Genomic DNA, 26,055 nt, shown 5'->3' on the forward strand with positions numbered 1-26,055 from the left:
ATAAAAAAAGAAATCGCAGTTACAGCAACAAATCCCGCAACTGTAACATAAACGTTCTGTTGATTCCATTCCTGTCTGTTTTCGAAATAACGTATTGTTAATCCTACAAAGTATGCTTGACCTGTAATTACAGCCGTGTCCTGTAAATAAAGAAGACATTCATTGACCCAAACAAACAACGCCCTCAAAAAAAACAGTCCCACCAACATAATATACATTAATATCAGAAATTTTTCGATTATTTCACTACTTGCTTTATATCTTTCAAATCAGCTGTCGTAATACCTGAATTAGTACAAGTAATATTACGATCAAGTACTTCCAACCAACAAAACGTAATAAAGCTTTCACTACGCTCGAATTTTTCTTCTGCAATTCCTTGTTCCATTCTCTGAAAAAAAAATTCGATTAAGCATTCAATTTAAAAACAATCTTTTAATGAATGTTATGCAATTTTTGTAAAGTTATGTTTAGTGCTTTCATAATCTATTTTATTTTGAAAAACATAAAAATTTTTTAAAATTTATCACCAGAGAATTGGAAGGAACAGTAATAATTGTCCACGCTAGTATTCAGCTAGTCCGAATATTTCTGGATAAGAAGATTGTTATGATCCTGAGCCACAACTAAAAACATCGAGTTTTTCTGTGCATTTTACTATACGACAAAAAATGGATATAATATTAACACAGCATCTATACATATAATCGAGATGGGTTGATAATAATAAAGACAAAAGTTAAAAATTGAAATTTGGTACACAATTAGAATACATTATGAGAAGAATGTCACTGCAGAATATCGGTAGGTAGAGTAAAGATATGATTATCATTATGGTATTATACTTCATAATCTATTTAACCCTTGGGGTGCCTGGTGAAGAAATTTCTGCCGAGCACCTGGCGGGGTCCCACAGACCCCAAAATAAAACACTACATTATATGGCTTGTAAAGATAATTTCAATGTTATGTTAATATATATATACAATAGGTTTATTCCTTGGGACTCAGGATAATTAAATACTGTTTAATTTTAATATAATTAAACATAAAAACTAAAAAACGAAAGAAATGTGTTAATTTTGAAGAAAAACCTTCAAAGTACAATTTCCTTTGTCTTGCCTTATCGCGAAATCTAACACCAATGAGTCAGTGTTTACACAGCTGGATGATCTTATTTATTTATTTATTTATGAAAAGTGGGGGGAACTCCTGGTATCACTCATAGGTACGACCAGGAGGGGAAAAGAAATGAAGGAAGAAGGAGAAATGCGAAGGATAGGGGATGAAAGTGGGGGCAGGAAGAGGGAGGAAGAGGTGGGATCCCACAGCGCACGCATCAGGACAACTGCCTGACAAGCGGTGGGGTGAACAAGCAAAGCAGTAAAACAGATAAGACAGTAGCATGTAGCGTAGCGAACGGTAGCATAACACTAGGATACAGAAAGTCACAATGGAAGTGAGAATCACAAGGAAACAGTTCCTGGGTACATGAAGAAACACTGTTGAAGAGAAGTCCACTCAATCAGGATTTTGAACACTGTTGTTTGCGGTGTGTAGACTGCTCGCTGGATTCAGTGCTGCCGTCGCTGAGAGAAAGTCTGCTAGCTTATAATAAATGTCCTTGTTTTCAAGGAAGACGTTAAAAGGACAGGGCCAGTTGAAGCCAGCATAGAGTACACTGCCTATAAGAGTGTCACGGTTCTGGTTGAACAGCGTACAGTCAAAGAGGAAGTGACTGCTGTCCTGGATGGAAGTGCCATCACACTGACAGATGTTGTCTTCTAGTATATGAAATCTTTTTAAGTATGCCTTGAAGTTGCCGTGACCAGTTAGCAACTGGGTCATAGCGAAAGAAGGAGAGAAGTGTCTCCACTGAAGGCGCTGGGTGATGTTAGGGATGAAGTTGTAAGTCGTCCTGCCGGTGATGCTGCTATCCCATTCCTGTTGCCATTGGTGGATTGCAAGCTGGAAGTTCCAGTACTTAATTTTAGAAGGTGGGATCTTGTCGTAGCTAGACGGGAGGGAGGAGGCTGCGGCGGACTTAGCGAGGCTGTCGGCGGCTTCGTTGCCTGCTACACCCGAGTGGCCACGTACCCATTTAAAATGAACATTGTGGTTGTGCGTATTAGAGGCAAGATGACGGTGGATTCGAGGAACGTTATCGCCTCTGCGCCGGAGGCCAGTAATGTAGTGGATGGCAGTGATGCTATCGGTATAGACGATGATGGTTTTGTTACGGGGGAACCAATCAGTGAAAACGTAGTCAATTGCCTTAGTAATAGCAAGTATTTCCGCTTGGGGGACGGAACAATGAGGACCTAATTTGAAGGCAGACTTATGAGTGTCGCCGTTTTGATGGTTAATAAGAACAAACGCTGCCCCCACATTCTCGTTGTTCTTGGACCCATCGGTGTAGATGGAGATGTCACAGGTATCATCATGAGGAAGGGTGTAACTACTGATGGTAGAGTAGCCTACCGTCATATTAGAGTTAGCATCCTTCACCTCAATACCGTAGGATTTGATATCTTCCTTTACTTGCTCAGGGAGATCAGAAAGCATAGTATTAATCTTATTGGTGTTGCAGAGGTAGTTGCTGGTGCCTAATTTGTTAATGTTCCAGATCCTGGCTGCCATTTTGGCTTTTATGTGGACAGGAAGCAGACCAGCAATGACCAGAAGGGCAGAGGTCGGGGCTGTCCGGTAAGCCCTGCAGATCCTAAGAGCTGCAATGCGCTGGGCCTTAGAAAGCTTCCTTTGAATGTGAACCTTCTGTGCAGCCTCCGCCCAGATCGGAGCCGCATAGAGCAAAATAGGTTCAATTGCTCCTAGATAAATGTATTTGGCTGCTTTGTATCCAATGCCCCAGGTATTCTTAGCGATGGAAAAAAGGGCGTTTGATGCCTTAGTTGCTTTCGAGACCACCATGTCAATGTGGCTGGACCATTGTAGTTGTTGCTCGAGTTTAACACCTAGGTATATAAATTCCTTGACACGGGAGATTTTGACACCATTGATCTCAATGCGTGGGCTTCTCTGTAGCGGAGTGTTTTTAGAAAAAATTATATAGCAGCACTTCGAATAATTGATGGGGAGCTTGTTTTTGTCGCTCCAGCTGAAGACCTTTGTTAGGAGATTATTACTGAGGATAGGTAAATTGCCAGAGTTCTTGTCAGAGACAAGAATAACTGTGTCATCAGCATAGCCTTGGATAAGATGGTTGTTGTCATTATCATTATTAATATTAGATAGCAGATCGCTGTGGACGATAGTCCATAGGCCCGGACCGGAGATTGACCCCTGTGGACAGCCCTTGGTGACATGATGGCAGTGACTAATGTTGTTCGCAAAAAGGCCAGCCTTCCTGTCGTTGATAAAGCTTTTGATCAGATGGAATAAGTTTCGAGGACAGTGGTGAACCTGGAGCTGTTGCAGGATTGTGGGCCACCAGAGGTTGTCGAAGGCTCCACGGAAGTCGATCGAGACTAACAGCGTGTGCTTCCTTTCAGCTTTGGCCTGGGTGATGTACTCTGTGATCTTGGTGAGAGCCGTAGTGGTGGACTTCCCAGGAGTAAAGCCATGTTGATGATGGCTAAGGGCATTCTTTCTTCTTAGGTAGGATAGGATCCTGGTAATAACTAGCCTATCTAAAACCTTGCCCATAATTGGGAGCAGGCTGATAGGCCTATAGTCTTTCGCAAACTGAGGGATTTCATTCTGGCGTTTCCTAATAAATTTTACTGATGCACATTTCCAATAACGAGGGAAATAACCCAAAGTTAGGCATCGGTTGTATAGTGTGACGAAAGTTGATGGAATGGCGAGGAACACCTCTTTGACCATTTTTCCAGTGATGTGATCCATACCAGGTGCCTTTTTGTTGTTGATAAGGTTAATTGCATGATTGACTTCTCTGTAAGTAAAGGGGCGATCATCTTCCTGGTTGGTTGGTTCAATCGTGCTGTTACGGGTCTCTGTTTGGTCCACGGTGTCGTCCTCAGGGTCGTCGAGAGGAAAGTGATACTCAAACAATTCCTTTAGAGTATTCTCCAGGGAATTGGTATAGGATCCCTCGTTAGTCTTAACAGCCATAGGAATATTTACCTTGTCTCTCCTTTTGAAGGCAATATAGTATGGGTCACCCCAAGGTTCGTTAAACCGACTGCAGTATTGCCTCCAGGCTTGATGTCTCTTTTTATTAATTAGGGTTTTGTAATTATTAAAGTTGGATGTGTATTCGGCCTTCTGGGTGAGCCTGAGTTGCTCGTCCGTCTGGTTTTGATAGCGTTTCCGAAGAGTACGGACATGCTTACGGTGCCTCGTTAGTTCCCCATCCCACCACGGGGCATTGGTCTTTGTTTTGGTCCTCTTCTTGCTGGCCAAGTGGTAACAGTTAAGAATAAGGTTAGTGAGGTTCTGGATGCAGTTGTCGATGTCCCTTTCGTCCATTTGAATAATAGGCATATTAAAGTTCCAGTTGTAGCTGGATGACCTTGAGAACAGCTGGTGTCGTCTTTCGCGGGACATTCTCATGAAACTCTCAGGAAAAGAAGGGTAAAAAGTAGGGTAAATACTAGTTGGCGGTATATTTCTAAATATTTTTTAAAATTACGATTTTAATTGAAATTTCCCAACCCCCGACTTAATTAAACGTATATATAATAAAATCTATTAATTAAAAAAATTAAAAAAACTATTGGATGTTGTTTTTGACTTCAGAAAATAGCTTTAACTACATCACACATTACAGGTATACCTGGAGTTACGTCGTTTGTCAAAAAAGTATATGGAAAAATAAAAATCAAGTTTAAGTTATTTTATTCGAGTTTAAATCCGTCCGCCACAATTGTTGAAGTCGTAATATCACTAGAAAAGCGTTAAAAGCACATAAAATCATATTAAAATATGTACTGTACATTTACAGTAAATGTTAATACAATCATCATAAATCCTAGAGAACAAAACATGAAAACATCTGTGTTTCTGTGTTGTCGTTTTATTTAGCGGTCTTTTAGTGTTTATTATAGGCGTTTCCCACGGTAGTTCCAATATCTACCATTTGGCGTCGTTGTCAGCGCTACTCGATATTGGTAAATTTAACATATATTAGTTTATATTCTACTATCGCCTACTATCATTGCGGCAGAGATCAAACCCTAGACACTGGAGTTCGGTTGTGGGTTCGCTCCCCACTCGGACAGGCTGGCAGCTAGGAGTTTTTCCGGGTTTCTTCCTTGCCGATGACGCCTGAATAGGGGCCAGCTACCGATCAAAGTCCTCCCAAAGTCTTCTATAAGGCCAACTCTTCTGTCGCCTAGCGATCACCTTCCTGTCTTTCGGAATACATAGCAATAAATTTCTCTATGATTCGAATATCGCCTAAATAATTTTAATAATTGTATTTGTTATTTAACCTTAAAAAGTTATTTTATAATGTCTTAGAGAAACCACATTCAGAAATAAAGAGTCTGCGGTGTACTGTAAACATCACCAAATTGTAAACATGTGTACAGTACATTTACAAGTATGTACTGTACAGTACGTACAGTACATGTATTCTTAAATCTAGATTACATTCTACTGTAATATATTAAAAACTAAAATTTATTTGTTTTTAAGCTTAAAATAGATTCTTATTAACCATATATTATTAAAAATGCATTTATAAATAAAATACAGAACTGGGAATGGTAATTTGTGGTTTAAGCCTAATGACAAGTAAATTCGGACAGAAGTAAATTCGACTTACATTGCCTCTCCTAAAACAAATTACCGACGTAAGGCGAGGTATACCTGTAATTGTTTTTCGCAATTTTTAATAAATTCTATTTTAACTTTTAGTTTTAACATGACTCTAGAAACATTTTACAACAAAAACTTCGTTCTTATCTTGCTTTTATTCTTCTCAGATGTAGAAAATGTTGTAACAGTAGCCAACTACGGCTTTCTGCACTCAATATTGGCCCAACGATTCATCATACGAACACATGACAATATATGGCGTCACCGTTTGAAAATAACAAAAATTAGGCATATTCCCCTGCTTACCATCTTACTCCAAATCACTCTACTTTTCTACAGAATACACAACAGTTTACTCTTTTCCCAAAAGTCCAGAAAGGAATAGTATGCGGATTAAAGCTATACCACGTAATGACATGGTATAGCTTTGATTCCTTTTCTAAAAACACTGTTGTGAATATTAAACATTTTGATGACAAATTTATCATCAAAGAAGTAAAAGTAAAAAGAGATGATGGGTCATGGTTAATTGTTCCTAGATTAAGACCAAAAACTAACTGAAGATACCTAACCTTCTATATTTCCAAATTGTCCAAATAATTGTTCCTAGTAAGTTATATTAAAGAAATTGATAGAAAGGGAGATTCATATCCATCTTATTTATTTTTCTCTTCAACTGTTGAATTATATAAGGTGTTTTAATGTTTATTACGAGGTAAGTATGAAGATCGATTTCTACTGTGCAAAAAACAAAATATTAATATTTCGTAATACGTAATACGTAATATTAATTATTTATTAAAATTCTATTCAAAAGAATGGAGCAAATAGATTTAGCATCTGTCAGTGTTCTCTATATCTATGTAACAATGTCACTTTCTTTTGAAAAATTTTTAAAATATAATTTCAAATATCTTTTAAAACATTTATTGTCATGCAAGAACACCAGCCTTGAAAGTTATACCTGAAAGAAAAAAGCGATTATAAACTTACAATAAATGTGTAAATTAATTACTTTAAATACTTTACTTGCAGATTTCAACTGACTTGTACTTTCTCATAATAGTAATAAATATTAATATATTAAGTTATATTTCTTTATTGTATATATAATAAGTTTTTCTAAATACATTTGCAGAAATAATATGCAATAATATAGATTTTTAAAATGAATTACTATTCTTTGTAAGAAAAAAATTAATATTGCAAGAGTTTTGATATATTTATTTATTTAAAACGTTCATAAGATAAAATTTAAGGGATACGATTTCGTTCCCTAGCCATTTACTAGTGGTATTCAGACAGTAGCCGTCTCAGAGGCAATTTCTATGCTTTATCAAAAGTTAGGCTGCTGCGAATTCTCACTGATAGCAGTTACAGTCCAACTGGCTATTTGAATTTATAGCTTAAAACTAAGTACCACATGATTATATTCGTACCTAAACTTAATAATATGCATATCTCTGTTACCTCTAGCTGTCCTAAAAATTTCATGTAGCTACGCAAATTCCTTCGTGGTGCAAATAAAATATAGTTTCACACTTGAGGAGTGTATCTCATTGAAATATACAGATGTGAGACAGTATATTAGTGCAATGTTTTTATAGATATTACCATAAATTTATGTAAAACATACGATTACATTATTTTCTACCCTAGTCCTTTAGCTTTTCAACTCATTTCGTTCGTGTACCGACATATGAATAATGCAAAAAGGAAGGTTCAAGCAGTGAGTAAGCCCAGGTAAGTTCCACATTTCGAACATTATAATCTAAACCAATTCGACGGCTTTTAAAGCATCTGTGAAAATATTAAACTAATATTGTGTGATATTGCGCTAATTACATGCGATGATCACAAGAGATGACTACGTAATTTCTTGTAAACTTTACTTACGAGTAGAGCGACGTGGCTTCTGTGAGATGCGAGAAATTTTTTACTAAAAAAGTACATTCTCTGTGCAGTTAAAAAATTTTACAATGTATGTAATACAGGTTAAAATTCAATTCAATTCAATTCAAAGTTTATTAGCGTAATTTGGAAAAATTCCAGTTACAAGGGGTGCTTTGACTTTCATGTATTAGTAAAATAATATATGTCCTTCGACAATAAAATTTTTGTTATGAATATTATCTTCTATTCATACATTTGTTCAATTAGATAACATCATAGCATACAAAAATAAAAATAACAGTAAAAATGAACATTAGAATCATTCGTTAAGGCTCTCAGCCCTTTAAATATATTTAATAAAGAAATGTTATACCCTGGTAATCATAATTGGACCCATATGGAATAATTTTTGATAGAATTCTTGCATTGTTTTACTGACTGACAAGGTGAAAATACCAATTTGCTCTCTGAGCTTGGAACAATCCTTGCACAAACATATTAGATGGTATACAGAAATTTGTTCATTACACAGCTTACATTGTTTATTCCTGATGTCCAAATAATTCCCTTCAACTGTAATGTAAAAACTGTTTAGTCTGATCTGCATATAGAATCTTTTCATCCCAAAAGGTATTTTATAATGAATATAGTTATTTGCTGGAAGGAAGTTTAAATTGTCTATATAGCAAGGGTGAAATTTTGATTTCTGTAAATTTTTCATCTCACGTTCAACTCAGTTATTATACATATTCTCCACCAAAAGGGAAAGAACGAAATTCCAGTCTGATTCCGTGCTGTTAAATAGTAAATGTGACAAACCGTAACTTGCCAATTTAATTCTAAATTTGTTGTACCAATTGTTTTGATAATTCTTTTTATTCTCTGACAAATTCTTCAAAATATAGTGCTAACCTGTGTGTTCTCACTATTTAACAATCTCTTTAAAAATTTCATGGTCCTAATTACCAAGTAGGGTTCCAATAACATCCTATTGGTATCATGGCGAATCGCATATCCTGGCACTGCCTTATCTAGTCTGTACATTTTTCTTATGAATAACAATTGAATTTTTTTAAAGTACGATAACCAGTCCAGCCCTACAGTGGAAGAGCATAGCAAATCGATTTAAATACCAGCGCTGAAAAGAGTTGAAACTGCATTTGAATAGAGTTGAATTTCATTTTTGCTAACAAACTAATTAGATTATTTGTAATACAGGTTAAAATTATATGATAGAGAATATTTTATATTCAATTAGAACATTTTAAAAAAACAATTCGCATTGTTTAACTGATATCATTCGCATTGGAAAATTTGAACTGACAATTTGTATCTCAGCCTACCATTTGAAACGAGTGGCTTTGCCACTAAAAAAAACCATAATATCGGAATCACAATTTACTCATATATGACAAAAGTACTTGTGATTATACGTAATATTATCTCCAGTTATTACATTTCTGTTTTTTTTGTTGTTATTTTATACGCCCTGCAACCTCCAAAATAATAAAATTAAGTAATTTGCGTAAAATATTTGTCAAAAATTACTTTTAAATTACGTAGAAATTTTCACAAATAGAAAAAAAATATTAAAGTTTCTTGGAAACTGCTTACAACAAAAATGCCTTTAAATTTAGATGAAAATTTAAAGAAAATAATAAACTTCTTTAAAACTTGTAAGTTAGAAGGTAATTTTCGTTATCTAAATAAAACACAATAGTAAATATTAGTTTAAATTTTTATAATAAGATTTTAAATAGCAAAGATGATCAATACTACGGTTACAGAATCTGGTTCTTCCTATTTCAATAATGAAAAGTACTGATGTAGAGACTGCCCTTTCCGATTCAATTGATGTGGGTGGAATCTTCCTTATTGCATTTCAGACAGATGTTATGTGTGTTTTCACCTGTAGCCCAAAAGAATTCTAACTTGTTTCCGAGATGCGTTGCAGTACTTCTTTTGGTGTCTAGTATTCTTGATTTGTCTACCTCAGCTGCTATATTACCGGCATGAAGCTTTCAGCTAAATTCATTGCAGATCAGCTTAATACATCTGGCAGTTTATTAGAATCACTGGAGGTAGAATTAACAAGTACTCCAAAAAAGACAATCTAACATCTCTTGCTGATAAAATTATGATAGGTTTGGAAAAACTTCATACTTGCATACTTTATATTCTTTTGTAACCTTTTCCAATTTGCACAACCTAGAGTAATGCAGTTATTGAAGTTACTGGGCGTGGTTAAAAAATAAGACAGTATTAACGTAATTATTTAAAATAATACAAGTTGTGGCAAGTAAAGAAATTTTAGTTTTGAGATCAATAAATATTGATTATTGACGTTGATTATTGGTTGTTATGACAAGTTTAATGATTGATTATTGACAATCTCTGACTTGACATAACAAGCAAAAATGTTTAAAAAAACTAATAAGCAGGCTTAAAATTAATAAATAAAACTGTACTCTGATAGTTTATGAGTTAATTGTACTTACTATTTGCAAAATTTGCGCTAACTTAACACAAGACAAAGAAAGAGTGAATTTGCTGGATTTCCCAGAATGAGAAGAATTTTTCGGATTAAAAGCAGCCAGGATTCCGGGATTCCGTTAGGAAAACCTTAAATTTGCCCGTTTATTAAAATAAAACTAAAAATCATACAGTTTGTTAAACAGTAAGATAATTTGACTTTTTGCAAAATCGAAGTAGGATTAACATTTAAATAATTGGTTATTCTGTTTTCTTGGCAGAAAATACAACAGATCTTTCACGAAATTCAGACTGCTTAGAAACTATTAAGTTTATCGTCAGAAGAGGGATCGAGATGAGGAAAATTATGTAGCAGTACTTGTTCCTACAATATAAATTTATTTTACTTCGACTAACAGAAAATATACTATTTTAAAATTGATCTGAATGAATGAAATTTCTATTTATTTTAGATAAACTTACAAAAATCATGAATTGAGCTGAAAGTATTAGGAAATAATAAATGAATTATGGATATTCACAACTTAACAATAAACTTACTTTTGAAGTAGATTTCCGAGATATTCTGAGGCGTGATATTGTGAAACTTCGTGTAAATCTTTTTCTTGTAAAACTCGCTTTCTTCCTTTGTTTATTAAAGGAAAAATCCAACTGTAAAATAAATAATTTATTTATTAACCTTGTCTCTCATAAGTTTTTGTACTAATAATTTTGAAATTACTTTCGTCGTACAACGCAGTTACAATGTTTATCCATACAAATCATTTATTATAATCACTGTGATTGTTTATAAAGAACGAATTGCCAGAAGCATTTTAAGTAAAACAGCATTATTGTAAGTATTATATATCATTACTACTATTATTACAAATATGTTTGACGCATTTTCGGGAACAATAAAAAATATTTTAATAAACGAAGTTCTGTATATCTGTCATCATCGACATTAAAAATATATATTTAAAAAAGACTTCATACTTGCATATCCTTAGTTCTTAGTTCTAAAACATGAGAGAAAATACAGTGGTGATCGCCTAAGAATTTTTAGAAGGACTATGTCTTTTACTTTTACAAAAAAAAATTTACCATCTGACGGAACTTTAAAATATATTTAAGTTATCAAACAGTTATTTTAGTTCTAAGTAAGTTAGTAAGTTACGTGCAACAAAGTTTGGAACTATAAAATTAGTAATGCTTATTTTTTAAATTTCAACTATGTTTCAGATTTTCGATTCTTGACAACGTATATGCAATATTGTCAGAATTAAACATTTATATTCGACTAAGAGTGTTTTGAACAAGATAAATACACAGCATTGAAGTGCTGACACTAAATCAATTAAATTGAATATAATCGATAATCAAGGCGATAACGAAAGTGTATTATTAGTGTCATTTCTTTACAACGGAATTATAAAATCAGCATTGTGGGTGACAAGTTATCGTATACACATTTCCCTTGCTAAATCTCTACCTGGCAAATACTTTAACACAAGAATTCGATTACAGACAGAAAGCAGATATTGTACAATTAAATCTTATTTTTCGATTCGTATTATTTAAAAACACAATAATAAATTACGGTAAAATCTAATTACAGTGTAAAAGTTTATACAAAATGTGACAGAATATATCAAGTATATAACTTAAAAACATTAATTCCTAAAGCTGGAAGAAGTTATTTGTCAATCAGGTTAACGAGTTTCTACCAATGATAACTGTGAATAGTAATAATTCAATCCAAATGCAATAGATTATAAAAGGGTGATCAATGGATCAAATATCTCTTAGATAAGTAACCAATTGCAGAATTTACATGAAGAATTATTTAAAGTTTTCCAAACAAAGAGTTGATTTAAAAACAACAAAATATCTTTATGATATTAGAAGAACGCAGCTCAGTTGATATATTTGCTTCGTGTTCGCAATGAATATATATTATACGCTAAACATTTGAAAATTATAATTAGGTACAGTATGTCTTTATAGTGCCGATATTGATACCGTATGGAGGATTTTTCTCGGTTAGAGGATCCAGTATCGTTATACTTTTCATAAACAGGTAAGATCAAATAAAAACCAATCATACAGTCCAATCAGAAACCAAAATGTAACTTTACACTATTTTCGGTAAAGATAACCCTACATAGAAATATTAATGACAAAAAATCATTTAATATATTTTGTCAAATTTTATTTCCAGAATCTATATATGTTTAGAGTTCGGATTAATTACTGTTTATAGATAAATATTTAGTTTGACATTATGCAGTACTTTTCGCAGTTAATCGACTTGGACTATCAAAAAATGTTTAAAATGAGCCACAACTTTTATATACTTGTTTGCAGCGACATTGAAAATTTTAACACGAAAAAGTACATTCAATGTAAAAACGCTGTTTTACGTCTTCATCAAAGTTGAAGAGGCGTGAAGAAATCATATTTATTTCTATCTTATTTATTATAATGCCCTCAGAGTCTATTAGCAGGACAGTAAATTTGACGCTCGTTTTGTGTATATAAGACATGATATTACTGTAAACTGTAGTACTGACCAACGAACTAACTTTTAAACCAAATAGCTTGGATCGATTGCCTCGAGTGATCCACACTATATTAATTGCTGCTCTGGGGCTCACTCAGCCTCCATTGAGAGTATGAAATTCCCAGAAGGAATAAAATAAGTTGAATAGAAAGCAGAAACAACAAATGGAAGTCAACGCCACAACGACACCCAACAAGATTTCCGGTTTTGAAAATGGCCAGTGTAAAATCTTTCAGAAGGAAACTAATACCGGGGTTAAGCGGCGAGCTTGACCCTACTTACCGGCACGGTCTCGTGAAGACCGTCACGATGTCAATGGATGGCTGTAGGCGGGCAAAATCGAGTGGGAGGGTTGGTGAGGTCGGAATAAGGTGGCGGCTGTACTCAAGGAAAACTAATTTAATAAACAGGTAAGCATATACAAAGAGCGTACAAAAATGGAAGATACAGCTCTAATTACAATTATTCTGTAGTACGACTATAAAATACCAAATTAACAGTAAATACTTGTATCATCACGACAATTCTATTTGGCGCGTGACGTTCGAACGTTAATGTTCAATAATACTAATCTAACTTACAAACTGTTCGGACTGAGAGCGAGAGAGAGTTCTATAATCTATGTAGAATATACCTCTTAGACCGTTGTATAGGACGTTGATGAAACGCTCCAGGATCGGCAATCAGGAAAGGTGGCACGTACAACTCTGTCTTCGGGCTGGAGGTGGCTGTTATGGCTTATGGAGGGACGGGTTCTATCTCGGCTGTGATGTTGCCGTCCATGTCCGCTGTGGTGTATGGCGGGCTGTGGAAGAACTGGCGGAGATTATGGCGGCTTCGGGTCCTGTGTCCATTGTTGATGTCGCCAGGAGGTAATAGCCGTCTTGTATCGAGGACCAGGATATCTGGTGGATGTCCGCCCGGAGGTCTGTGTCCAACCCATTTTTATACCCGTTTCGCGGAGCTGACTACTGCATCGGATGATGCAACTCCTTCAAAGTTCGGTATGTGTCTAAAGTCTGTTTATGTTAATTTGTCGAAATCAAACGTTTCAACAAATTTATGACCTCTCTCTATCCGGTATTGTTACTCATTTTACCTCATAAAATTGATAACAGCTGTCAAACATTCGGAATTAATAGCTGGAGGTGACTAAGATGAAGATTTGTCTTGCGACCTTAGTAATAATTGTTTAAAGTGAACGGACGTTTCAATCGTCTTATCGGTTGAAAAATCGAATAACATAAGACCAGGGGTTTTGGGTTTTTTTTTCCGCTTCGTCATCCCTTTTCCGGGGAGGGGTGAGGTTAGAATCAGATTGGAATATTATGTTAATTAATTAAAGGATTTAATTAATTTACTAGCCCCACCTCTTCAGATTCTCACAGTATCGATACTTATTGAACTTGGTGGAAAGGCTTAAAATACATGCCATTTATGCTAAGAGGATTGGCTCAGTTATTCTCAATATGGACGATTCTGAAGTAACGTTTTAAGAATATATGTACTGTACCGTCATCGACTTTTTTAAAACTACACTGAAATGGTGTATTCTACAACCTACTTGTATTTCAGCAGAACACCCACTTATATTTAGTTGTACTTTGTACGACTAGAGTTGATCTGCTATCGTAAGTATACTTCATATTATTATCGGTCAAAAATAGTTCAGTCTATATGCTAAATATATGTGAAAATTTGTGAGGTATAAATATATTTATTTGATAAATATTCTCACAATAATACATCTCCCATACTAAGTGTCACGTGTTATGAATGGTATCTCAATTATGCAACGTATACTTTTAAGAACTAGGTTCTTATCAGAAAAATTCCAACACGTACAGTACAGTACATCACAGAGAGAGTCTATTCCAGCGATAAATATAATGAATATTTTATTTTTTTTCCTGTATTAAGTGATTGTTCGTATATTTAATAAATCTTTCTGTCAATCATGAACAAATACCAGTTTGAGAGTATTCTTTCAAGTACACGTAGAATGACGTGAAATTCTATTATTGTGCAATACTTATTGCAGTAAAATAATAGCTTTAAATAAATTAATATTTAAATTACGTATTGCATATTTTAAAATAAATAACTAATTAAATACATATCAAATACAGAGTATATTACATGGATGACAGAGAAAATAATTTCAATTGAATCTTCTGATTTTGCTGAAGAATCTATATATTTGTTCTCAATATATAAATTTCATAACATCCTGCACACAGGATTATTTGCGGTTTTTTCTTCATGTAATGACAATCGGAAAATTAAATAATATAATAAAATTAAATTAAATGATATTATGCAAAACTTAAGAAATTTGTTTTAATATATTACACTCCAGCAAAACGTTAATAGTCATTTATATTATAAAATTTCAATTATTAGTCAGAGAGAATAGTAACACATAGGAGAAAAATATACGAGAGAAAACACGAACTATATCGAACGATTTAATTTTCGTTTGCTTCTCTATTCTCTATTAATTTATCTCATATAGATTTTATACACTGCATTTATAGTCTTACTTATAAAATATACACATCTACCAGATAATGTATAATATTTATTTTAACGTGTAAAAGTTTAGCGTTTTATTTGTGTTATCGAAACCTTGAAGTTTTGTAAAGATGTAATAAGCAGTTAAATTATTATTCAACTCATATTCGTCACTGACATAATTCTAACTTAAAATGCCTTTTCATGTACAGTACTTAAAACACTACAAATATAAGCAAAGGAAGAATTATTTGAAGATTGATAAATATATAAAAATAATAAGTTTCTATGGTAAAATAAATATTCAGAACGAATTGTTTAACTTTCCCTGCAAAAAGTACTAAGATATATTAAGATCAGGTTAAAATTTTGTGCAAAACCACATAACGTAAGATATTATTAAAGAAATAACCGTCATGTCATTATTTATTATAAAATGCCAAAAAGCTTAATTTCGTAAATAGAAATGAATTATAAAAAACTAGTAAATGCTAATAAAGAATAAAACATTAAGTCTGACATCACAAGAAATATGCTACCACGCCAAATTGTGTTTATTAATGATGTCCTTAGTTTGAAATCTTAATATACGAAATAAAAGCCAATACGCACCATGCAGAAAGACGAGATTTCTTCCCTTTTTTCGAATTTGAAAAATCTAGCAAAATCAAATTTTAGACGATTTGCCGCGTTATATACACAACAATGGCGAAAAGTAAAAGTGAGCAATCAATCACTATTAATAAAACGTAATTTATATCTCCATGCAAAAAAACAAATACCGTTCACATTATTCGAGTAAATTACATAAGTGTTCGGGTACATTGGATGTGGATATTACAGTGAATAATTTATTTGAAACAAATTCATCATCCTTAAATATATTCAATCATTTAAAGCTGTTTCTGATATTTAATGAAATCCAAAGTGAAATATATATTTTGAATAATGTACAAATATACAAAAACGAAAAACGTTTGAAATTTTTAAACCTTCTTTCACAATATCGTTACAATCAACCGGAAAGAAAATGACTGTTTTATAGAGTCTTCTGCATCTGTATTTATGTTAATTGTCTAAAAGTCCCGCAACGTCAAATGATTTGGAAATTTTTATTGTAAAAAATTGTCTTTCAGTAACTGAGAAAAAACGATTCGAAGACTTCAAAAGCTTTTTATTTTTGCATGAATTTTTTGTGTTGTACATTTTTTTCATTTCTAAGTTTAGTTTAAAGATTATTTCAATAAATGATACAAAGAACAGCCATTAAAAATATATTTATGTCTCAGTTGCATAAACAAGTGGAAGTGTAGTTTAAAAGTCTTGTTTATATAAAAAATCGTTTCAATTAAAATTTAAAAGATTACACTTGAAAAAATAACATAATTAATCCCTATTTATATTATAAAATTTTAATTATTAATCAGATAAAATAACAATACATACCAGAAAAGTGTACGAGAGAAAACACCAGCTGTATCGAACGGGTGACTTTTCTCTTTTCTCTCCATTTTCCGTTAATTTGTCTCGTCTAGCATTTTCTCGTACTCTGCATAAGTAGTCTTACTCATCAAATCTATAGTCTATCAGATAACATATAATATTTATATTAATATGTAAATTTAGCGTGTTATTTTTGTTCAGAAAACCTTGAAGTTTCGTCATATATAGAGCAGTTAAATTATTATTCAACTACATAGAGATTCGTCACTCATATAACTCAAACTTAAAATACTATAAATATATACAAAGAAAAAATTTACGATAATTAATAAATATATAAAAAATATATTCCTATGGTTAAAAAATCCAGTAACGAATTCCTCAGCTTTCATAGTGCAAAGTGATATGATATATTAAGATAAAGTTAAAATTTTGTGCAGCACTATCTAATATTAGATATTATTAAACAAATAACCGTTACGTTATTATTTATTATAAAATGGCATAATGCTTAATTTTTGAAATAGAGATGAGTTTAAAAAAATGACTCTTTTTTATCTCCTCACTCGCTTTGTTTTATTGCAATCAATGTAAAGATTTTTAATCTAATTTTAAAAAATGTGGTCCCATTTGATTTTAATAAGCTTTGGATAACTTAGATCAGCCCAAATCAACTACAAAATTTTACTATTATCCGAGTCCCTTATAATAGCTACTGTTCCAAATTCTGTTAATTTTGTTAAGACTAAATATATATTTTAAGTGAGGTACAAATATACAAGAAATAAAACGTTTCAAATTTTTAAACATTCTTTCACAATTTCCGTTACAATCAACAATAACGAAAATGACTTTCATTTATAGGCTCTTCCGCGCGTGTATTTATTATAGTTTAAAGATTATTTCAGTAACTGATAGAAAAAAGTCAGTTATTAAAAATATATTTATAATATCTGAGTTGTATAAACAGGTCGAAGTGTAGTTGTAAGAGTCTTCTGGGTATATAAAGATCTGTTAGTTTTTTATTAGATAAAATTGGATTTTTAAGAAATCAACTGTATAATATACTCATCATTCTCTGTACGAAAATGTATTCTATTACTCACTCAGTCACAGATAAATTACCTGATGTAACCTCGATTAGTGTGCTTTGATTAATACGAATGGTAATCGAAAAATCCCTTGCAAACGCTGCAGCCAGGCTCGTGCATACTATTATGTTGTTTAGAAAATTAAAATTAAAATAATTTTTGTCGCTTAAGCATAAGCTTGTTTTGCCAATGCTAGCACCCGCTCTGAAAATTGGCATTTTTAATGAAAATTATTATTTTATTGTTTTTTAATAAATGCGAATGGTAAGTACTAATTGTGTGCGTTTGTAAAAATAACAAAACATGACGTAGATTATATTGTTTAAAAGAATTATTTCAGCTGTGATCAGCAACTTTTTTCAAATGCAGAACGAATGGAAGCTTCGGAAGCCTTCCCGCGACTCACATAAATTTGACCTTGAGGAAGTTGAGGTGTTCTGCCTACTCACTACCAATACACTCTACAATTAACAGTGCAGTAGGTATTAAAATAATATATTTTAATGTTATGTACTACGAATTCGTAGTTAATTCATACCTCTTCATTAGTCAAGTAAAGTTTAAACCATTTTCGTTATGAATATCGGTTTCATTTCTGTAGTCGAATCAAAACCAGCAATGGAAAAACTCATTTATTCGAAAAAAAATTGCAGGAAAACCAGAAATATCGCCTAATGAAGAAAACAAAAATTCGATTCCCCGAGGCCGTGTTATCTCAAGACAGTGCATAGTGTTCGACCAGAAGAAAACAGGTAAATAAAATTACGTTTCCACAGGCTTGTCACCAGTGGGTTTGTCATATCTGGCTAACAGTTTGAATGCCAATAGAACAATAAACATTTCATATATTGAAGATAAAAAACTTTGATTAAAATCGACAGTTATGTCTGTAGTATTGGGAACACACACGAGATAAACATAACTGATTTTATTATGCATGCGCGCACTCGTTATTAGTATGATTAAAAGAAGAATCATCAGTAGGCCTATTTACGACGAAAATATGTTCGCCGTACATTACACCCGGCAGTTCCGTGTTCATTGCACAGAACATAATTCGAATTTATAATGTGAAAGTACTTTGTACCAATGAAGATTATTAAAAGTTTCTACTTTTTTTTAATCGGTTGTCCTCAGTAAAGCAATTGGCAACATTTTCTCGGTTCATCTAAATTAACTAGCCATGAGCTTGTTGCACAGTAAATTTCAATATTTATGCAATATGCTGTGCCTGTCTGGATCATCTTTCTCTGAGCTTATTTCCATGTATTACGATAGAAGCCTAAATTTCAAACAAAAATCAATAAATCATATATACTGTACATTGAATTTGCTTAAAATTCTGCAAGTGAAAACAATAACGGCATATTCCAATTATTACTCATCCGGAGATATTAAAAGAAACACAAAATGAAATCTTTTATAATATAATAAATAAATTATAACATTCTGTTAGATTTTTTCTATTTTTCTTTTTAATTTTTGTATCTGAAATAAATACTAATTGAAATGCAGTAAGAAAATAATGGTATACAGATCATAATGATGAGAAAATGAATACTTTGTTGATAGACTTATTGCTTTGAACGTGTTGACGACAATCGACGTTAGACCCATGTGACTAGTGTCTAATGACGAACACTCATCTCATGTGACAACACCCTATAAAATTAAAAACGCTGGCAGTAAAAATGTAGAGGGATTAAAGTATATTCTACGATTAGTTTTTATTTGTACGCATGATAGTTTCTAAGGTTATGTTTTTGTCAAATGAATCGTTAAGTTTACTTTAAGTTTTGATCATTTTCTGAACTTTGTTACCTCGTGAAACACGAAATCCTGATTTCGGTTCATTCCGTAACCGTTAAATCAGTTTTCTCTTTTTTTCAAAATTATAATTAAATCTAACACGTGTAGACGACGTCATCCAAGGACTAGCTAATAGAGGAAAAATATGTAAATTGACGTGTGCGCCAAGCCACGCGACAGACACGACATATGACATCAATCAACTTTTGCGTTAAAATAGTCAGACTGTAATCGAAATTGAGCTATTATAACCGTATTACAAAAAAAACATTTGACAAACACCTCCAAATTTTATATGATTAATATGAATTAAACATTACAATCGAGTGCCATATCGTGGAGCCGATGCCATGTTAACTGGTGTAAGTTGACATCCAAGTGTCGAAACTCACAACTTCGAATATAAACATCTCAGATTTTACGACGTTAGAATGACACAGTTTGTTTTGTTAACACAGAAACATTTAAAATTCGTTACCAGTATTTAAACAAATAAACTTTCTAAACTAAATTTATTTAAACAGAATAATGTAAATCATAAAAACACACATGATAATCATAAAGACGCGAATGTCTATCAGTAAAGTAAAAAACAACGCGAATCTAGAGTAAAACTTAAAAAAAGTACAGCACAGTGATTTTAAATTATATCACAAAAATCTTGTCACAAATGAACGGATTTTTTAAAAGTACAGTCAAACCTGTTTTTATGCGGTGGATAGGGACCGCATATAAAAACTGCATAAAAAATCGCACGAAACTTCACGAGTGGCTATAAAAAATAGTTTTCGCATCACAGTTTAAAAAATATTTTTTTTAATGCAGTCAATAGGGACCGCATAAAAAAAGTCTCTCATAGAAAATAACCCAAAACCGTACGAAATAGAATTTATTGACAACAGATGTCAACACTTGACTATCGTCTCGTCTATCGTCTGTTTTACATATTTTTGTCCAGGTGGTGTTTTGTTGACTTAAAAAATAAATTATTTCATTTTTTGCATATACATGCAATAATATTACTATAATAAGTTCATTTATGCTATAATAAGTTTATTTAGCTATAATAAGTTAACGTGAGACATGACAAATCGCACGAGACTAGTCGCCAACTATACCGCACAAATTAAAAATCGCATAATAACCGCACAATTAAAAAATCGCACAAAAAGACCGCTTAAAAACAGGTTTGACTGTACGAAATAGTCTATTAAATTATTTCGCACTTCTAACCCTTCTATATATTACATTATAATGTTTGAGCTATATAAAAACAAACGTTATCTTACGGAAAGGTTTAAAACACCTAGTGCCCAATCTATCACATTTTAAAAATTCTTTAAATTGAGTAAATTAGAAAAATGAAAAATTTTTAAAATGTGTTAGATTGGTCATTCTGTGTGATAAACCCTTAAGTAAAATAACCTTTGTACTTATTTAAATCAAATGCTACGATATAACAAACATTAAAATGAAAACAATATAAAGTGTTTGGTTATTTTAGCCCACTATTGTCACATTTATCGCGATACTCGTATGGTTCGAAATGACCCAATTTCCTTTGTCAAGTAGAGGCCAATTGAAAATATATCTTCAGTTTTTTCTCATATCATATTTATTCCTAATATTTCAAAGTGTATCAGGCAGTGCCAAATATCAAACAGTAATTGCCAACCAATCAAATTTCAGAAAAAATAGGCCATATATTTAAAACCATTTAAAACATATTTTGTGCTGGCTGGTTTCATTGTATTATGCAATTTTTCAGTTCGAATTCTTCCATACTGCGCGCACAGTGGGCCGTGAAAAAATTTTATCCAGACTTAAGTATGTAGGCTAGTGAAATTCATTTTTATAATACAAATTTTTTACTTACGTATCGTATCAACTAAAAATTTACATATCAGTCACATTTGGAGTTTGACTCGGAGTCCTCATGTACTACGATCACGTTCCGTGCTTTAATACGTTAGCAGTTAATTATCATTTTTTATAAAATAAACAACAAATAAAGTTAAAGTATATATTTTTATTTTTGGTCTACTGTTTAATAAATTTTTATAAATGTATTTATTTAATTTTTTATAAAAGTAATTAAATTTAGTTAATGTGCACAAGAAAGTTTCTAAATGAAGGAAATTATTATCTATTGCTAACACTTTTGTAGGTTTACTTTACGTAAGATGTAAAGTTTGTGAGAATGGTTTTCTTTTTTCTTCATCAAATTTTAATTTAAGAAAACGTTCAATCTGAGCTCCTGTTTTTAGTTTGTATAATGTAAAAGTTCATGTAAATATAGAAAACTATATATATTCTTATTTTAGGAAATATCTTAAAATATCTTCTCTAATTTTGCATTTGAAAAGTAAATACATTTATTCTTTCGCTTTATTACACGAACAATTGATAGAGCTTTTTATTTTTAATCCTATTTATTTAAAGCCTTCTATTATATATACCTTTCGCTATCAAATGTTCACAATTCGGTGCTGAACACTAAACCATTTAATATATATACGAAAGCTATTTTTTAAATAAGGTCCGTTTTTTAATAAGAAGAAAAATACTGTAAATATCGTTAAAATATATTTTTTTTCCATATTCTACATACTTTTATCTACTTTTCTACATAATTTCCATTTTGTTTAAACATTTCTCATACCGCTCAACAATTTTTTGAATTCCGACTTCAAAGAAATCTGCCGCCTGTCAAGAAGCCCAATCCACGACTGCAGTTTTCACTTCTTCTTCGTCGTTGAAATGTTGACCACCCAGGAACTCCCTTAAGTATCGAAACAAGTGAAAATCACTGGGTGCAAGGTCTGGACTGTGTGGATGATCGTATCGAGTCAAAACGATAAAGCACTGTTTAATCATTTTGTTTTGTGATCGTCAGAAAGCAATCTTGGAACGCACTGAGAAAACAATTTTCGATAATTCAGTTTCTCCGAAACAATGGTATACAAAACTGATCTTGAAATCTGTGGAAATTCAATTGATAACTTTGAAATCGTCAATCGTCGGTCCTCTCGAATTTTGTTATCCACATCACGAATCAAATCTTCAGAAATCAGAGAAGGTCGGCCAGGGCGTGGTTCATCATGCACATTAACTCGCCCATCCTTGAACATTCTTACCCATTTTCGAACTTTACTGTCACTCATAGCATTATCACCGTAAACTTCACAAATCTGACGCTGAATTTCCGCTGCTGCCAAGTTTCTTGCATTCAAGAATCGAATAACAGATCGTATCTCACAGTCGGCGGGTAACTCAATTTTCTTAAACATTTTAAACTTCTACAGCTCAGCATACAGACAGACGATATGGCTGCAAATAGCGTCAAAACGCACGCCAAACTTGCTCGGAGCAGAAGCGTATGCATACTGCCGTGATTGCGCATTATTCTCACTTTCATTCACAAACGGACCTTATTTAAAAAATAGCCCTCGTATAACTAGAAATCCAACTAATTGAGATCGAAAGAAACAAACACTCAGCATCGCTCTAGAAACACCGTACACACAAAACGAGCCCAAATATGTCGACTACAGCGATGCATCACGGCATGGTATCAATTCATGGTATCATGAATTTCAGTTTTTAGACCTTGCTACATAAACTTTACAATAGCGCCATCTATTGTTCATAATCGAAAACGTAATTTTTTTATTCACCTTTATGTACTACTTATTCTGTTTTGTTAATTTTTCAAAATGTAAAGATTAAACTCAAAATATTCTTTCTGAATTACTCTGTATATTAAGCCACTCATTTCAATTTAGTTGCAATTGCAAGTTCATGGTATGCAGACATTTTCTGTTCATGCATTTGCAATTGCATTTGAAGTGAAAACGAAATTAATTAGACTATCGTGAATTTCAGTTTTTCTTCTAATAAATGTTTATAAAAAATTTTTTTCTAATTTCATTATTATAAAAGTTAGCATCTGTTTTTAATTTTAAAATTTATATTTCTTTATGGGTATATTTAATTCGGTGTGGAATAACACATTATACATATTTTTATACTGTATGCATAATTCATTCAATAGCTTATAATGTATATTGAAGAAGCGTAAACTTCTTATCTTGCATTTCTTAATTAAATAACACTACAGAAATTACACCTGAATAAATACAGTCAGTCAGTCAGTCAAAATAATTTTTATTCTCTGGCATTGCTAAGCACAGCCATGCAGAAATACGAAAAAATACACACTAGATACATGCTGTTATTCAGACAAGGAATACAATAAAATGGCAGGGAGAAGGAAAAGTAAAATAAAATAAATGAATTAAAATAAAAAAAAATAAAAATTACATAAATGAATTTAAGGAATGAAGAATAAAAATAAAAGTACACTATAACTAAAGTAACATTATTGTACTGTACATCAATGTCTAAATGCTGTAATAGCAGAGCAACAAGGATAGAGTGAATCAGATTATAAGAGAACAGGTAAATGGATCCCACATCTAATAGGTAGAGTGAAACAAATTCCTTTAACAAGTTAAAGTTGCTGTTGCTTTGTAAAAAAAATCAGGCGTTACTGACCAGTCTATATTGTTCATTTTGGAATGTGGCATGTGCTGATGCCTGATGTAATCCAGCATAGGACAGTTGTATAAATAGTGCATGACACTGTCTTGCACCCCATAGAGCTAACAGCAGTCAGAATTAAAGTGGTGAAACCTTTTCAGGTAAACACAAAACTGCCCGTGTTCAGTCAAAAATTGGGCTAAATCATGTGTGGGCTGAATCCATTTGCTGTGAATACGTTCCTTGACCTTTGGGATAAAAACGTCCCTTTATGTATTGTTCTGGGATCTTGTCCCAATCCAATTGCCAGGTCTCCAAGGCATTGTCCCAGATAAGGTATTTAAGTCTTGACTTAGGAAGGAGATTGTAGGCAGAAGTTATATCAGGATTAGGCGTTACGTTTCACGCCAGAAAGTCAGCCCGTTCATTACCCGGAATGCCACTGTGTCCTTTGATTCAGTTGATGGCATACTTGTTAAAAGACGTAGAAGCTGCAGCAAAGATGTCGTTCGCAACAGGGTGAGTATTACCTTTATTCCCCAAAACAGCAACAGTCGCAGCACTGTCTGAGAAAATGTTTATCAGTTTGTTTGGAAAGTTAGTGTTGTACCAGTTGATTGATATCGATATAACGAAGATCTCAGCTTGGAAGACAGAGCATTCCGGGGCAAAGGAATCATCGTAAACCTCTTCAGCGGCCTGAAATATCACAAAGACACTTGCCGTGCCATCCGTTGATTTGGATCCATCTGTAAAAGCTGCAATCTCTGTAGAGGTAACACGAGGAGAGAGTCCCTTCCATAAAGCAGGATGTGGGAGTATAGATACAGGCCTGTCTAATTCAAACATGGTAGCATTAAAGGTGGTTCCATTAATATCAACATCCCTGCCTCTAGAGATACAGAAACGTTTCTATTAAATTGGAGAAATTGTAAGATAGGGAGCTTTCCAGCCCCCACAGGGATAGCTGCATTCAAAACGGTGGAATAGCACCTGGTAAGTCGTAATAAGGCAATCCGTTGTGCAGACCTCAGAAGCCGATGGTTATGAGATTGAGAGGCAGCAGCGCTCCAAACAGCAGATGCATATGAAATGGTTGGTAAAAACAGGCAATCATATATGGCATTAGTTGCCTCAAAACCGAGGCCCCAATTACATCTAGCGACCCTTAAAAGACCATTAAAGGTCAAGTTACTTCGACTAGTAATGTGTTTTATATGCTGTTTCCAGGAGAGTTTATGATCAATCACAACCCCAAGGAAAGTGAGATGACTTACAACCTTTATCGATTCATTACGAAACCTGATACAAGACACACCTCTGTAACGATCGGAGGCGCCCGGAGAAGAGAAAACGATTCCTTTAGTTTTTGTCATGTTAAAACTGAGTTTATTATTCATACCTCAGTTGTACCCTTTTTTAAGAATGTCAGTAGCTGCCCTCTCTATGTAGTTTCTTGATGGAGCAGGGAAAACCAAGAAGGCATCGTCTGCATGAGCATAGACACGACATTTGAAGCCGAAATCAGTACGGAAGAAGTTATCGAATAAAATATCTCAGAACAGGGGTCCACAAACAGACCCCAGTGGACAGCTGCATTGTAGTTTACATGTAAATTGAAGATGCCCCAGAGAGATAATTGCTTCTCTATCCTCAAAATAATTAGCAGCAAGATGGAATAAGTTAGCCGGACAATTGCCCTCACCCAATCTGCGTAAAGTTTGAGGCCACTAGGCCGAATTGAATGCATTCCTCAGATCTAGGCCGAGGCCAAAGACAAATTTGTGGCTTTGTAGCAGATGTTTGATGTGTCCAACCAAGTCCATCAATGTGTCATCAGCTCCACGCTGGCACTAAAACCATATTGGGCTTCATGAAACAGTCCTCTGGACTCCCAGAACCAGTAAATGCGATTAAAAAGGAGTCTATCTAATATCTTCCCCAAGATTGACAGCAAGGAGATATTTTCGCATGTTTTGA

At 33.2% G+C, this 26,055-nt stretch overlaps 1 long non-coding RNA gene across 1 annotated transcript; it reads right to left on the minus strand.

Moving 5' to 3' along the window:
• Positions 1 to 60: 60 nt before the first annotated feature.
• On the minus strand, positions 61 to 16,692 carry LOC136982315 (uncharacterized). The gene is made up of 4 exons (XR_010881877.1): positions 16,637 to 16,692; positions 10,672 to 10,782; positions 286 to 391; positions 61 to 140 (listed from the first exon to the last, which is right to left on the minus strand). It is a non-coding gene; the product is annotated as an uncharacterized lncRNA (long non-coding RNA).
• Positions 16,693 to 26,055: the final 9,363 nt, after the last annotated feature.

This window comes from Centruroides vittatus, unplaced genomic scaffold (genome assembly GCF_030686945.1).
Source record: "Centruroides vittatus isolate TY-2023 unplaced genomic scaffold, ASM3068694v2 contig_82, whole genome shotgun sequence".
NCBI classification, from domain to species: Eukaryota; Metazoa; Arthropoda; class Arachnida; order Scorpiones; family Buthidae; genus Centruroides; species Centruroides vittatus.